This window comes from Rhinolophus ferrumequinum, chromosome 10 (assembly GCF_004115265.2).
Source record: "Rhinolophus ferrumequinum isolate MPI-CBG mRhiFer1 chromosome 10, mRhiFer1_v1.p, whole genome shotgun sequence".
Lineage (NCBI taxonomy): Eukaryota > Metazoa > Chordata > Mammalia > Chiroptera > Rhinolophidae > Rhinolophus > Rhinolophus ferrumequinum.
The window spans coordinates 55436614-55453606 of record NC_046293.1 but is presented as its reverse complement, the minus strand read 5'-3'; the positions used below and the strand labels follow the sequence as shown (position 1 = coordinate 55453606).

The 16993-nt window shown below is 38.6% G+C and overlaps 1 long non-coding RNA gene across 1 annotated transcript; it reads left to right on the top strand.

The window, feature by feature from the left end:
- Positions 1 to 44: 44 nt before the first annotated feature.
- LOC117028914 (uncharacterized) lies at positions 45 to 7940 on the top strand. The gene is made up of 3 exons (XR_004424160.1): positions 45 to 174; positions 7303 to 7368; positions 7808 to 7940. It is a non-coding gene; the product is annotated as an uncharacterized LOC117028914 (long non-coding RNA).
- Positions 7941 to 16993: the final 9053 nt, after the last annotated feature.

Genomic DNA, 16993 nt, shown 5'->3' with positions numbered 1-16993 from the left:
GCGCGAGGCTGGCGTGGGGACTACTGGAGCTTCCACCCGCCGCCAGCACGCCCCACGCCCAGTGCCCCGCAGCTGGGCCAAGCGGATCCAAGATGGGTCTCACCCGAATTTTTCTTTGGGAGCTGGACTAAGGGGAGGTCAAGATTCCAAACGCCCCCAAATGACTCCAAAGGGGTAAGGTAATGGGGGTGGGGAGAGAGCGCCAAAGCCCGGCCCCCTGAAAGTTGGCCTCGCCCATTAACCAAATCACTCAACTACCCTAGCCGGTTGGGTCACTTGGGGGATTTTTCTCTCCGAATGTGAACGTTTCTCTCTGTGCTTTTGAGGGGGAGGATATTTTTGCCTCACGCTCAGTTCACCTCAGTTTCCCCGGAAACCCCTCGAAACCCCATAACTCATCTACCCTGCCGAGGAACCCGAGCCCCAAGGCCGCGTGAAATTGTACTGTCTCCGGCCGCTTCCTCCTCCAGACCCGGCGCCGGCCGGGTCTCTCCGGGGGATTTGGTTGAGGGGCGGGGGTGGTTTCCAGCCTGGGAACAGACCCGGAGCCCGCCTTTCCACTTCCACCCCGGGAGGGGCTCCCGCACCTGTCGCCATCCCCTCTGCTGCCCCCCACGGCCGCCTGGGAGAACAGCTGCCTCCTCTTCCACAGGAGTCTGACCGCGCCGTCGGGGCGGCGGGAATTCCTAAAGCTCTTCTGGGGACCTAGATGGGCACACTATCCCCACCACAGGCGCTCACACCTTCCCTGGCGCCTTCCAAGCCCGGGCTGGAGCTGGGAAGGAGGAGGGGGTGGTGAAAGAGGACATGGAGAGGGCACTAGAGACTAAGTCCACGAATGGCCTGGATCCCTGGCATCTCCACCACCAGCTCCCGGATCCTGGCCAGAGGCGGTCGGGCGCTCTGCGAGTGGCAGCCCCAAATCCGGCTAGTCTCGGGACGGATCCGCCGGGCGCCCCCTGGTGCGGAACCCGTGGCAGTGAGGCTCCACAATTGGCATTCCGGATTTTAGCCAGAGAGTTAATTATTTTCTTCACAGTTTTTAGCCTGAAGACGTCGAGAATAGTTGATGAAGAAAAATTTTGCCTCTCACTCCGACCCTAGACTACCGGCTACAGTTCTTTAAACTTGCTCGGTATTGATATACACCCTAGAGGGTCCACTCTCTGCTGGAGGCTTACCTTTGCCGGAGGGCGTTGGCCTTGCCCTGACCACTTGCATAACAATCATAATACAGTAGTAATCAACGTCAGCGAAACCTTAACATATACACACATATACCACTTAATTTGCAAGCGTTTCCTCAAACTTACAGAATGTTTTACTTAACATAAAAATGTATGCTAAGGGACCTCAGTCTACATTTTATGGAACTGGAAAATGTGTAACTTCTCCAAGGTCATGTACTTGGTGACAGTGGATCAGGTGATTAGGAAGAGGGGCTCAGGTTTTTGCTGAGGATTTCTTATGTCACACTGATACTGGAGCTTCATCTGCTTCTGATCAGATTCCCATCAGATAACTGAACAAATACCATCTTAAGGCGCCTTTTGTTTTATTACCCATCTCAATTTAGTGTTCAAAGACACTGTTTCTGAAGGAGGAAACCCTCCTTAGTTTGTTTGTAAAACAGTTTTGTCTATTTATAAAGGTTGTTGTTTGAATTTAATGAGAAAAGGCAGGTAGAGCTCTTAATTATTGTGTTGCACTGGACCTTTAAAGAAGAATTCAATGAATACTAGCTGTATTTATTCCAGCTATCACCAACCCCACCTCTCCCTTTCCCAGCTAGATCCCAAGGTGTGTTTGCTGGTATCCATTCTTCAATAATTAGAGAAACATAGGGATATAAACACTGGATAAAGCTGACAAGTGAGGGGCCATCTCTATTGGGTGCTACCCTAACTGAATAAATAAAGGAAAGGAGGCCGTATTTTAGAAAAGCTACAGTTATCCAGAATTCCTTTATCTTTCTTATTTGTTATCTGATGACTTTGGTTCTTATTTTACTGTGAAAATAAAAGTAATCAAAAGAAAACATCCTTATCTTTCTACCACCAATCTGGCCAATTTTCCTCCATCTTCACTTATATACTCTGACTTCCATCTTGTTATAATGAATTGTCCTTGCTGCTATTAAAGCTGTCACTCCCCCATTCCCATCCCTTACCCCAATTCACCCTCCAGTTCTACATCTCAGATCATTCCTTCCTGCCTTTCTCCTATATTATCCCCTTTCTCCTATAGTATCAAATTTCCTTTCTACTAGATCATTCCCATTAACATACAAATGTACTGTAACACCTGCCGTCTTTTAAAAAAACATACAACAAAACAAATAAACTTTCTTTGACCCCATGGCCTTTGTTCCTAACTGCTGCAAGGTATTCTGTCATGTGAATTCCTATGCTTTATTTGTTCATCACTCCAACGATTGCCTCTTGTTTCTGGCTACCACAGCGATGTTGCAATAGAAATAAATACCCTTGTATGTGTCTCCTTTGGTTCTTATGCATAATAAACCACACTCTGGAATATTACACCATAAGTAGTGGGATTTCTGTATCCCAACTTCCTCACCAATACTTGACATTATTCAGGTTTCCATTTTTTTTTTAATTTGCCATGAATTTAAAATAGCACATAGCAGGGGCTGCCGGTTAGCTCAGTTGGTTAGAGCGTGATGCTGGTAACACCAGGGTTGCCGGTTCGATCCCCACATGGGCCAGGATGAGCTGCGCCCTCCCCAACTAGATTGAAACAACTACTTGACTTGGAGCTGATGGGTCCTGGAAAAACACACTTGAATAAATAAAAGTTAAAAAAAAATACGGTGAATGTTTAAATAAATAAATAAATATCACATTGCATTTCTATAATTACTAATATGTTTGAGTGTCTTCTAACATTTTTTCCTTTGTTTCTCTTTTATGAATTGCCTATTCATTTTCCTTTGCCAATTTTCCTATAGGGATTTTCATGCTTTATATCGATTTGCAGCAGTTTGTTATGTATTTCAGATATTAGTCCTTTGTTGGTTTAATTTTATTTATTTATTTACTTATTTACTTATTTATTTATTTTAGAATTTTTATGAGTTTATTTGAGTCAAACTGACAACATATGCCAGGGAGCAAAATCTCAAATGTTCTTCCTTTTGTTGTTTTTAGACATTGCAAATATCTCTTCTCAACTTTCTTCATTAACTCTGTCAATAACTTGTTTACTGAACAAAAGTCCTTTGGTATAATCTGATTAGTCAATTTTACTTATGGTTTGTGATCTTGATATTTTTAAAGACTTTCTTCCCCACGCTTGCAGCACGTTTATTGAGGTATAATTTAAATATAATTGATATATAATAAGTTGTACATCTTAAGTCACAATTTGATGAGTTTTGGCATAGGTATATAATCCAATCAAGATAATGAACATATCCATCACCCAGGAAAACTTTCTCTTGCCCTTTGGTAATCATTTTCCTAGTCCCCGTAATCTCCCGCAGCCCCACCCCAGCATGTATATATTCAGTTGTTTAAGCATCACTTGTTGATAGTAGATTTTAATAATAAAAAATACTAGTACTACATAGTAAAAATAGGTATTTGTGTTTAGGTATTTTTAGGGGAGAAGTTTTCAGGGACTTGTCAAGTAAATACTTAGGCAAAGTAAAAGGTATACACCAAGTAAGTTTCATATAACATATTGCCCCTGCAAGAGTGATTAATGCAAAAAAACAAACAAAAAACAACACATACACAATTAGAACTAATAAGAACATTAAAAAATGTTCTGAGTATAACAACAATACTACCCAATTAATAGTAGTTATCTTGATTCTAAAACTGGATAATGAAGATGCATGAAATAAGTTATTGATTCATCTCACATATATGTATATACAATATCCTAAATAGAATACTAGTTAACTTAATCAAACTGTGTATTAAAAAATAATTATCTGCACACTCTAGTTTCTGAAAAACTTGTATGAAGTAGTAAGAAACCATTTCTCAATAGAAGCTATTCTTGAACTTGACTAAAGTCAGTAGAACATATTTGTAAAATCATCTGGGTTGAGACTTTTGGGTAGTGAAGTCTCTTATTAACATTTTAATTTCTTCAATGTATTTTCAAGTTTTGAATTTCTTTTTGTTTTTAACTTTTTTTATTTATTTGTGTTTTTCCAGGACCCATCAGCTCCAAGTCAAGTAGTTGTTTCAATCTTTGTGGAGGGCGCAGCTTACAGTGACCCATGTAGGGATCGAACTGGCAACGTTGGTGTTAAGAGCACCCCGTTCTACCAACTGAGCTAACCAGCTACCCCTAAGTTTTGAATTTCTTCTTGATCCATTCTGCTGTTTATACTTTTCCAGAAATTTATCTATTTCATCTAGGTTTATAAATTCATTAGTGTATGGTTATTAATAATAAATACTGTTGCTATTTTTTTTTAATCTGTTGTGTCTGTTTCCCATTTTCATTCTGTATTTTGCCTATTTGCATCTTTTTTTTTTTTTGTCTATCATTCTAGTTAGAGCTCTCTTGATTTCTTCTCTGGTTCATTGATTATATCATTCCTTTTATTCTTATTTCTTCTCCACATATCTAATAGATTTAGCCTGTTAATTATATCCTTCAGATCTTCTCTGTCGCAGCTTATGTTTGTCTGCATGATGCATCAGTGTCTGAAGGGTATGTATGTTAAGATCTCCAGTTCTAATCATCATTGATTCATTCTTGAGTTGAATGCTTTGTTCAGTAGTTTCCAAAATTTTTTGTTTCTTTTGAATGTATTTCATATTCTACATCTCTTTAGTTATATCCTAGAAAATTTGACAAACTTTTATTTAAGGTATTTCATAATTTCCCTTACTTTTTAAAAACTAGTTTCATGTGTACAAAATAACATAGTGATTAGACATTTACACCCCTCACAAAGTGAAAAACCCAACAAGTCTACTACCCATCTGACACCATACGTAGCTATTACAATACCATTGACTATATTCCTTATACTGTACTTTACATTCCATAACTATATACTTTTTAAATTATAGTTGACATTCAGAATTATTTTATATTAGTTTCAGGTGTACAGTCTAGTGGTTAGGCATTTATATAATTTATGAAGTGATCCCCCCAATAAGTTCCCTTACTTTTTTAACCCAAAGTTTACTAATAGTATGCTTTTACTTTCCAGATATTTGGAGATTTAAAAAGCTATCCTTTAATTAGTAAATTTCTCATGTTATTGCAGTACAGTCATAGAACATAGGCTGTAATATTAATTCCTTAAAATGTAGCATTAAGGCTTCCTTTGTAACTTAGCAGTCATTTTTTGTAACTGTTTCACATGTACTAGAAAAAGTGTGTTATTGTTTGTTAGCTGTAGCATTCTCCATATAGAATATATTGAACTTGTCATTATATTATTCAGATCTTCTATATCTCTTATTGTTTGTCTGCTTGATCCATTTGTCTCTGAGAGCTAGGTAAATATTTCCAGTTCCAGTTTGATGTTTTTCTTTCCTAAATTCGTTGATTTTTTTTTAAAAAGATTTTATTGGGGAAGGGGAACAGGACTGTATTGGGGAACAGTGTGTACTTCCAGGATTTTTTTTTCCAAGTCAAATTGTTGTCCTTTCAGTCTTGTGGAGGGTGCAGCTCAGCTCCAGGTCCAGTTGCCGTTGTTAGTTGCAGGGGGCACAGCCCACCATCCCTTGCAGGAGTCCAACTGGCCACCTTGTGGTTGACAGGATGAGCTCCAACCGAGCCATCTGGCACTGGCCCATGTGGGAATCGAACCGGTAGCCTTCCGCGTTAGGAGCACGGAGCTCTAACCGCCTGAGCCACCGGGCGGGCCCTGATTGTTGTTTTATAATTGTAAAATGGGGAGAATAATTGTATTTTCTCATAGGATTGTAATGAAGAGTGTGAATTAATACATGTAAAGACTATACGTCATAGAGCATGTCTGGCACATAGAAGGTACTCAATAAAGTTAATTATTGCTATTTATATATTTTTGAGCCTATATTGCCAAGCACATTTATGATGATTATATTTTCTTGCTTTTTTGTTTATTTTATTGCAATGTAGTACTCTCTCCTTTGTCCCATAATGTTTTGCCTCTAAATTTATCACATATTAAAATCCAATTTTACTTTTGGTTTATCTTTTGCCTGGTAAAGCTTTTCCCTTGATCACAGATGGAGTGTCCAGGAAAGTCAATTCTAAAGTGGAGATTAGAGTGCAGGTCGTTTATTAGGAGTGCTCTTGGGATCAATAACTGTAGGAAAGGAAGGAAGTGAGATTGGACAGAAAGAGAAATTGGACTGCTGAGCAGTCACAATGCTTCAGCTCCCTTCTGAAGGGAACTCTGAAAAGAGGTTTTTTAATATCCTACACTCTGGAGAGCAAGTGTTTTACCTATCCATCTCACATACTTGCCACTTCCTGCTCAACCAGTATAATTGGCGTAATGTTATCAACAGAGCAGATCGATATAGGGTGATGTTTTGAGAGATGTCCAGCTACTCAGTTCTCTTCAGATTATTTTATGACAGAGGTCAGTAGAGTTAACATAGCTCTGGGGCAAGGCTGTAAATGTATAGTGTCTTTTCCAAGGGAATGTGAACTGTTTCTGTTCTCCTTTCTGATAGGGATGGAAAGAATGCATTTGCCAGATCAAAGGTTGTGTACCATGTGCCTGAGGCCCTGTTAATCTGCTCTAGCAATAATACCACACTCCAACTAGATTAGGATTACTACTTGATTGACTTGGCCGTAGTTCACTGTTATCCTCTGGAATCTGTTGGATTTTTGCAGGGACCAGATTGATAAATTAAATGAAAATATGATGGGGACTAGTACCTTTGCACTCTTTTAAATTATTTTTTATTTTTAAAATTTTTGTATAGTCCAGAGATCGTTTATTTATTTTTTATACCTATCATGCCATGAAACCACAGGGAATGAGTTCCTGCAGCTCTGAATCCTTTCCATTGGTGCTTACGAAGTGTGCTTCTCTGGAATTTTGGTTGCATCCAAGTACCTTTCTCTTCTTTTTCTGATTATTTTTCTTTAAACGTTTTGGGAAATTATCTCAGCTTTTAGCGTGCTTAATATGCTCAACATGTACATTAATTCTCTTGGCCCTCAACTTGTTTGTTTACAATGCCAACAGCATGCTGGGTAACACTGTAGACCATTCTAGTTTTGCCATGGGAACATTTGTGGGGCATTCCTTTTTAAATAGTGCCCATTCCCTTGGTGTCTACAATAGCACATTTCTTGTAGTTTCACAGGTATGTGGCCAAAGGAACAACTCCATGTTTTCAAAAAGGCCTGGAGAACATCTAGCAGGTTTGTCAAATTTTCTTTCCCTTTGTGATGGTTATTTTGGTAAATTACTGGAAGATGGCAGTTCCAACAAGAAGGAAGCATTCTCTACCCTCCTCCTTTTTTGCCTAAAGGCCGGATGTAAATTCTCCTTTACTGGAGACACACCAGACCCTTATCGGCCCAGAGATAGCACTAGAGAAATCTGCAAACAACCTTACTCCATTAATTTCCTCCCATATATTTACCTTCCCACAGTTTGCCACCCTTAGAAACCTAGAATTCTTTTTCTTTGTCCTGTCATTTCTCCATAAATTTATTGTTCTTTGTTGAAGAGGCTATATCAGCCCGAGTTCTAAACCATTGTTTTGAGTTACTCTTTGTTGAGGTTTTTCCCATGTGATGTACGCTGCATGTATTAATAAACTTGTTTTTCTCTTGTTAATCTATCTTTTCGTTGCAGAGCCCCAGCTAAGAACCTAGATGAGTAGAAGTAAAGTTTTGTCTCCTTTACAGTGGAAACAACCCAAGTGTCTATCAACAGAAAAATGGATAAGCAAAATGTGGTATATCCATACAATTGAATATTACTTGCCCATAAAAAGAATGTATTATTGATAAATGCTACAACTTGGATGAACCTTGAAAATATTATGCTAAATGAAAGAAGCCAGTCAGAAAAGTCTGTATATTATGTGGAAGTCCATTATTATGAAAGTCCAGAAAAGAGTTCTATAGAAATAGAAAGTAGATTAGTAGTTGGTTAAGTTTGGGGGAGAGGGGTGATGGGAGAATAGGAGGGTGGCAGCAAATGGGTATGGGATTCTTTTTGAGGTGATTAAAATGTCCTAAAATTGACCATAGTGATGGCTGCACAAATCCGTGAATATACTAAAAACCATTGAACTGTACACTTTAAATGCATTAATTATATATGAATCACATGAATTATCTCAATGTGAATTTTAAAAACAAGTCTTTCCACAAGCTAGTATTAAATCAGCCTATATTTTTGTTCTTCAGTTATGAACTGGGGGCCTGAATTACTGATCTTGGCTAAATTATTGTCATTTTAAGATTCATCCTTTTCCTGGCCATTCTGTTGCCTTTTGATTCTGATTATGTTTCCACTGTGCAAGCTTTCTGAAAATCGGATCACTGTAATTCAATTTCTTATTCATCATTTATTCTCAATGCTGGATTATTTCTATTGATTCTAATCCTGTTTCCAGTTTTGCCTCCTTCAATCCATTCTCTATACTGTAGTTTGTGGTGTGGTTTTCTTTTTTCTTTTTCTTTTTTTTTTTTTAACAGAAATCTTATCAGACCACTCCCTTGCTTAAAATCTTTTAAAGGAGAAAATAAATCAGATCACATCAAAAAAGAAAAGTATTTTAAAGGATTTTCATTGCCCTCAGGATAAAGTTCAAATTTCTTAACTGGTTTACAAGTCCCTACACTGACCTGGCCCAATCTTCCAGCTTTATCTCTTACCACTTCTCTATTTTGCTTTATGTATTTTCCACATAAGGACTTTTTTCTCTCAGCCCCTAAACATGCTGCTTTTTCTGGAACATTTTCCTTCAACAAAATTTATTGAGCCCATATTATATCGCCAGGCACTATTCCTGGGCTCTTATGGCACTTACAATCTAAGAAGAAACAGATAATAGACAAGTACACATACGTATCATTCCAACATGAAAAAAGAATAGAGCACAAGCAGAGCCCAATACAAGCAAAATTGGGGTGGGGATGTATGGTGATGGTGGGGAAATGGCAGCAGCAATAGCAGCCTAGGTTTGGATTGCTCAAATCCCCACAAAAACAAAACAGAGCAACTAGTTGGGAAAACCAAAAGTTCCTGACAACATTTACAAAACTAAGTGACCAGGTATGACCACAACCCCAAAATACGAGCAGTGGGAGTCAAAGCCACCAGAGCTATAGGACCTGTTTGGTAGGTGGGGGTCTACGCGGGAGAGAGCTTAGGAAGCAAACGGGGTGTCAGAGATATATGAGGAAACATGAGAAACTTCAAATAACCATAGAAGCATGGCAGGCCAATCTGACATAGTGGAAACTAAGAGAAATGTTGACATCTCCAGTAAGAGGTGAAGGCACGGGCCCACACATGCAAGTAAGGTCTAAAGAGTTGGAGCAACCTCACTCCTTTGACTCTTCCAAACTGACCATCCGGGGCTCCATTCAGCACAGGCCCCATACTGAAGAAAAACTGCTGAGAGAGGTATGAAAATGAACAGGACGGGACAATAGATACAAAGGAAGAGGAGGTCTAGATAAAAGTGGGGTAAGGATAAAGAGCCAGGCAATCTCAGAGAGTAAGCCACCACATTTTTTAACACTACCCAAAAGCAACAGAACAGGAAGCTATAATCAAGATAGGAAAGCTAACTGAACACGTCCTTCAGAAAACTTAAATTCAGGTAAAATTAACAACAGAAAGTATCAAGTTAAATCCTATACCAAGTTACTATAAGAAAAAAAAAAAAAGAATAAAGGAACAGAAAAATATCCCTACAAAGAAAGCATGCCAGAGAGACAGCTCACAAATAGATGAAAATTATAACATTTTATTTCAAAATGAGCTAAAAGGCATTAAGAAAGTGATATGAGAAATGGAAGAATAAACACAAATCAGAATTGCAAAAAACTGAAAATGTTTGAAGTAATAGAACTCATGGAAAGGAACACAGGAGCAAATAAACACGACAAATAATGCCTTAACAGAAATTACAGATGAAAAAGGAAAATTTTTAAGTAAAAGGAAATACAGTAAGAGAATTTGAGAGAAAGTGACAAATATTAACACAAACAAGGAAGATATAAAATCCTTGGATCGCAAATTCTTTTTGTAGGTAACTTTTGTGAGTGTCTTCAGGGACTCGACTAATAGGTTAATAGAAATCTCTGAAAAAGAAAACCAAACAAAGGAAACAAAAAAAAACACCGGAAAACTTCCTGGAATTAAAAAAATTTTCAAAACTACATGGTAAAGAATAAGAAGGAACTAAAAATATTGACCTAAAATGATTAACACCTTGACATATTCTAATAAAATTGTTAGACTTTAAAAACAATTTTCCTTTGACCAGACAAAAAGAACATGTGACTTTACAGGACAAATCAGATAATCGTCAGACTTTTTGACAGCAATACTTTATGCAATAAGAAAATGAAGCTGACATATTTTAAATAATCAAAAGAACGTGTGAGCCAAAGCAAACTAACCTTCAACTATAATGGACACAGACAAATTGTTATCAATAAGCAGGAACTCAGGGAATATTGTTCCTAAGAAATCCACTAGAGAATGCACTTCAGACAACCAAACTGTCCAGAGAGACATCACATAAGGGCTGTGAGTGAGCACTGTGTATTAGTAGTTCCTTATAGACCTACTAAGACTAAATGAAGGTTAAAAGAGAGAGAATAGTATGTAATGGCCATATGATCTGACAATGTAAATATTATAGTCATAAAAAATGGGAGGAGAATGGGGATAGCACTTACAAAAAAAATTGAATTCTGAATTCATTCAGAAGATATTTATTGACAGCCAACTATATTCAAGATACTGGAGATACCATGTTATACAAATATTTGTGTTATACAAACATTTCCGAAGCTTCTGACCTCAAAAAGTTTACAATCTATTTGCAGAAAGAAACTATATATTAAACAGTAGTGATGATGGTAGCCATTTGTATTTTGTTTTTCGTTGTTCCCTCAGGTTGCACTCATTCCTTCTCATTTTTGGGCAGCAGCCAAGACAATGTCACTCTCAGAAGTCCTTTCTGACACCTCCAAAAAAGAGTGGATGCTCCCGCTCTGCTCTCCCATGGCACTTCCCCTATCATTGGTGTCCTTTTATGGTTACCGATGGTTAAATTGTTTCTTTCCAGGTAGATTGTAAGCTCTTTGAGGGCAGAAACCGTATCTATGTTTGTTTAGCACTATATCCCCAATACCTGGGCCTTCAATAAAGATTTTTTTGAATGAATGAGTGATTCAATCAATCAATCAATCAGTCAATCAGCATTTTAGGTGTTGAAGATATAAAGATGAACAAACATTGGATTCTGCCCTAAAAGGCTCATAGCCTAATAGAGGAGCAGACAGGTAAATAGATTCAATAATTTCTACAAAGTGCAGTAAATGCTGTACCATACAGTACCATACAGGCACAAAAGGACTATCTATCTATTTTTGCAGGGGACAGGGTCTGAGAAGGTTTCAGGGTGGATGTCGAGCTTGAATTAGGCTGACCAGGATAGATTCCAGGACAGAGGTTTATGGCTTTTATAGGCAGATTAATGGCCCCTGAAGATGTCCAAATCCTAATCCATGAAACCTTTGAATATGTTACCTTACATGGAAAACGGGACTTTGCAGATGTGATTAAGCTGAGAATCTTGAGATGGAAAATTTTCCTGCATTATTTGGATTGGCCCAGTGAAATCACAAGAGTCCTTATAAGAGGGAGGCACGACTGTCAGACAGGGAAATTTTAAGATGTTAGGCTGCTGACTTTGAAGGTGGAAGAAGAGGCCACACACTCAGGAATATAGACAGCCTCTAGCAACTGGAAAAGGGAAGGAAACAGATTCTTCCCTAAAGCCTTCAAAAGGAACGCAGTTCTGCCAACATCCTGAGTTTAGCCCTATAAGATGCATTTCAGACTTCTGACCTCTAGAACTGTAAGATATTAAATTTGTGTTGTGTTAAGCCCCTGAGTGTGGTGATTTGTTACAGCAACCATAGGAAACTAACACAACAGCCCACACCACCTGAGACCTTCCTACACACCCTCATACATGCACTCATTCATTCAGTGCCATGCATTGTTCTAAACACTGAGGACACAGACATTAAATGAGAGACAGGCCCCTGCCTTCAAGGATCTTACATTCTAAGGAGGTTAGACAGTCAACAAACAACTCAGGAAATAATTTCAATATGAAGTGGCACGAAGGAAACAAAACAAAGCACTGGGGAAGTGATTGCTGGTGTGCATGGGGAAAGCCACGTAGATGATCGTGAGCGGCCGGCAGCCAGCAAGAGCTGCCATGAGCTGCTGTGAGAGGCCGATGGACGACCGGCCACCGACTGCCTCAGCCGGGGGAGCGCAAGGCTGATAATACCAGCGTGGGCGAAGGAGCTGTGTCCTACACAACTAGACTGAGAAACAACGGCTTGAACAGGAGTGGGCGGGGGGAGGTGGAAGAAGGGGGGAAAAAAAGATAGATAGATGGTCAGAGGGGAGTCCTCTGAGGTGACATTGCACCAAGCCTTGAATGATGACAAGAAGCCTGTTGTATGTTGATCTGAGGGAAGAGCTTCCTGGCTGAGCAACCAGCAAGGACACAGGCCCGGAGGGAAGAATGAGTTTGGAGTATCTGAGGAACAGAAAGGAGGCCCAGAGGCTACCGCAGAGAGAATAATGGGTAGGAGGTTGAGGGGAAGGGAGAAGCCAGGTCAAACAGAGGCTTGTATCCACAGTAAGGTGTTGGGATTTTGTATTAATTACAGAAGGAGGCCATTGGAAAGATTTCAGTGGCAGAGTTAACAGCATTGGATTTATTTTTTAAAATAATCAATCTTGTTGCTATATGGTGAATGAACTCTGGGGGTGGGGGTGGGGAGTAAGAGGAAGGGCAGGAAGATCAGTTACTGCTGGAAGAGGTCACTGCTGTGTGTAATCTAGGTGAGAGGCGATGGTGACTTGGACCAGTGTCACAGCATAAAAAAATAAATCTCCATTCACCTGTCTTCGAGTCACTCACTTCTCCCCGGAGGCAACTACTGTTGCCAGTTCCTTGGGGTCCTCCTGGAAATGTTCCATGTACAAACATAGCAAATGCATTTTTAAATGTTTTTTAAAATGAGAATTTAGGAAAGTCACCAGGAATGTATCCTGCTTATAGAGTCATAGAGGAAGTGTTGTGTTTATACAGAAAAGACGATCTTTCCTAGATAAAAATCATCCCTAGGGTAGAGAGGGGCAATTTACTACTTCAGCCCGTGCTGATTAAACAACCTTAGTTTTATACTTTGGTCTCCTGAGTTAACTTACCCAGCAGGAGGGGACTGTCCCAAGAAACTGACTGGTGTTAATTCTTTTGTTAAGGATAGATGCTTTAGATATACACAGATATCCTTGGCTTTAGAAGGCAGCTGGACACAAAATAAAGGAGACAAAATTTGGAATTAGGCAGGTCCAATCTGGGCTTTGCAACTTACTTGTTTTTGAAGATATAGAAAAGGCAAAAAGACAAAAACCAACAACCATAACAACAACAACAAACAAACGATGATGTAGAAATGGGGGGAGCAGGAGTGACCAGAAAACCATGACCTTCATATAGAAGGCAGGGAACATTTGGATTATGCTAGAGTTAGGAGGTAAAGGCCTTGGGGGCTGGTGGCAACTTGGCTGCATGTCATGGTAACAGAACAGAGGAGCGGGGAAGGGAAGTTCTCAGAGGACCTGGGCCATAGAATTCTAAGCCCCTGTCCCCAGTGTCCATCCAACATAGGGGTCCTCAACTTTTCTATGCTTAGCATTCAACACCAGTGCTTTTGCACATTATATATTTGCAACCTCAACCTCCTTTTTAAAAGTCAATTCAATGGAGAAAGAATAGTCTTTTCAACAAATAAAAAGAATCGTCTTTTTTAACAGCAGCAGCAGAATTATTCCCATGTCATATAGTTACATGATGATACTTCCTAATAGCCGACAGCTTGGTTTCTGCAGTGTCATCTTCTTTGCTTTTGGAGGTGTTCTGCAACTGTAGAATTTAAGTGGGTTTGGGGGGGAGGGTTGTTTTTGTTTCTTTCCAGTATTTTTTAAACTGTGCTTCTGGGAACCCTGGAGGTGTTTCAGGAGCTTTTTTAGGGTAGGAAGGATAAGAGGAAGGGTGTGAGCACGCCATAGGTACACATACATTCTGCTTCAGCAAAAGCAGAACTTGAACCAGTTACATGTTGAACTTCTGAGAGATGCTCACTTGAAGAAAAGGTTCCGTCACTTTAAAAATGGAAAATCGTAGTTTCATTGCATTTTGCAATTTTATAAGATTTCATAAGAATTAGTGGAAAATAGAAAAACGGAAGTCCTGATACAGGGATGGAAAATAAACAAATATAATGAAAAAGCAGTGTCTTCAGCCTTAGTGGTAGTTAGGCCAATAAACTGTTTTTAGTGTGAAGGGTAGGCTCAACATGAAAGGAAATGTTTGAAATGCTAGGAATGTGTCATTAAAGATTGGATCTAAAAAAAGAGATGTATGAGGAATTGAGATATGAGGAAATGAGAAGATTGTAAGTGTCTAGCAGATTATACTAATAGGTACGTTACCGTGTACTTAGTGCGGGCACTTATGTATCGTGCACTTCCGGTGTGCTAGCTGCACTAATAAATGCCTTGTATATAGTACCTCATGTATTCTTCACAACACCATGAGGAATTCACTATTATTACCCACATTTTACACATTAGGACACTGGGTCACCAAAAGGTTAAATAACTTGACAATATAATACAGACAGTACATTTTAGGGTTTGAACCCAGGCAGTCTTGACTTGAGTCTACACCTTCAGTGATTTGTCTAGTTTTCTGACCCAGAGTGGGTGACTAGTTTGACACTGAGTAAGCTCTCAACAACTGAGTTTTTCTGTACAATATTACTGAAAGAAATTAAGGAAGACTTAAATAAATGGAGAGATATACCGTGTTTATGGATGAAAAGATTCAATATTGTTAAGGTGTCAAATTATTTCCAAATTGATCTATGCAGTCAATGCAATCCTAATCAAAATCTCAAAATCTCAGCAGACTTTTTTTTGTGTAGAAAGTGACAGAGGAACAAAGTTGGCAGCTTACCCTACTTGACTTCAGGACTTACAATAAAGCTACAGTGATCAAGATAATGTGGCATTGGGGGGTGGCCAGATAGCTTGGTTGGTTAGAGCGCAGTGCTCTCAACAAGGTTGCTGGTTCGATCCCCACAAGGGTCACTGTGAGCTGCGCCCTCCACAACTAGATTGAAACAACTACTTGACTTGGAGCTAATGGGTCCCGGAAAAACAAACACTTATAAAAATAAAAGTTAAAAACAAGAAAAGATAATGTGAAAGATAGACAAAAAGATCACTGGGACAAAATAGAGTCCAGGAATAGTCCCACAAATATACAGTCAACTGATTTTTGACAAAAGTGCAAAGGCAATTCAACAGAGAAAGAATAGTCTTTTTAACAAATGACAACTGGATATCCATATGTGAAAAAAAGAATTTTGATCCATACCTCATACCAGATACAAAAATTAATAAAAATGCATTACAGACCTAAATATAAAACCTAAAACTATAAAACTTCCAGGAGAAAAATATTGTGACCTTGAGTAAGGAAAATACCTTAGATTCAAAAGCACGATCCATAAAAGAAAATAAACTGTTTTTTTTAAATAAACTTGATTTCAACAAAATTAATAACTTCTGCTTTTAGAAGACACTGTTAAGATAATGAAAGGATAAGTCACAAACTGGAAGAAAAATATGCAAATCACATATCTGATAAACGACTTGCATTCAGAATAAAGGACTCTCAAAAACAAAGAAACTAATTTTAAAAACATGGGCAAGAGATTCAGACAGATATTCACAAAAGATACACATTTTGCAAATAAGCACATATGATGCTCAACATCACTAGTTATTATGGAAAAACAAATTAATAATGAGACAGCACTACATACCTGTTAGAAAGGTTAACATTTTTTTTTTTAAATGTTGGAGAGGATGCGAAGAAATTGAAACTCTCATACACTGCTGGTAGGAATGTAAAATGGTACAAATATTTTGGAAAACAATTTGGCAGTGTCTTTAAGAGTTAAATATACACCTACAGTATGACATATCCAGCCAGTGATTCCATTCCTAGGTATTTACCCAAGAGAAATGAAAGCACATGTCCACACAGACTTTGTACATAAATGTTTACAGTAGCTTTACACATAATAGCCAAGAAGTGGAAACACACTGGTGCCCATTAACAGGTGGATGGATAAACAAACTGTGCTACACCCATACAATGAAATCCTATTCAACAATAAAAAGGAACCAACTATTGATACATGCAACAATAAAGAATCTCAAAATAATTACGCTGAGTGAAAACAGCAAGACAAAAAACTCTCATATATTGTAGGGTTTCATTTATGTAAAATTCTAAAAATGCAAACTAACCTATAGTGACAAAAAGCAGATTGGTCACTATCTGCTGGAGGGGAAGGGGCTGGAGTGACAGGATGGTGGGATTACAAAGGAGTAAGAGGCAACTTTAGGAGTGACCTGTATGTTCATTGTCTTGAGTATGGTGATGGTTTTATGGATATATACATGTCAAAACTTTTCAAATTGTACACTTTAAATATCTACAATTTATGGTATGCCAATTACCCTCAATGAAGCTATTTTAAAAATTGAGTTTTTAAGACATGCAAAGCTGAAGACTGGGCCAGGAATAATAACTGCCACCCTTTGTAATGTTATATTACCTGGCAGATTCTACGCAAATTTCCTTACATATATTATTTAATTTAATTCTCAATAGAGTCCTGT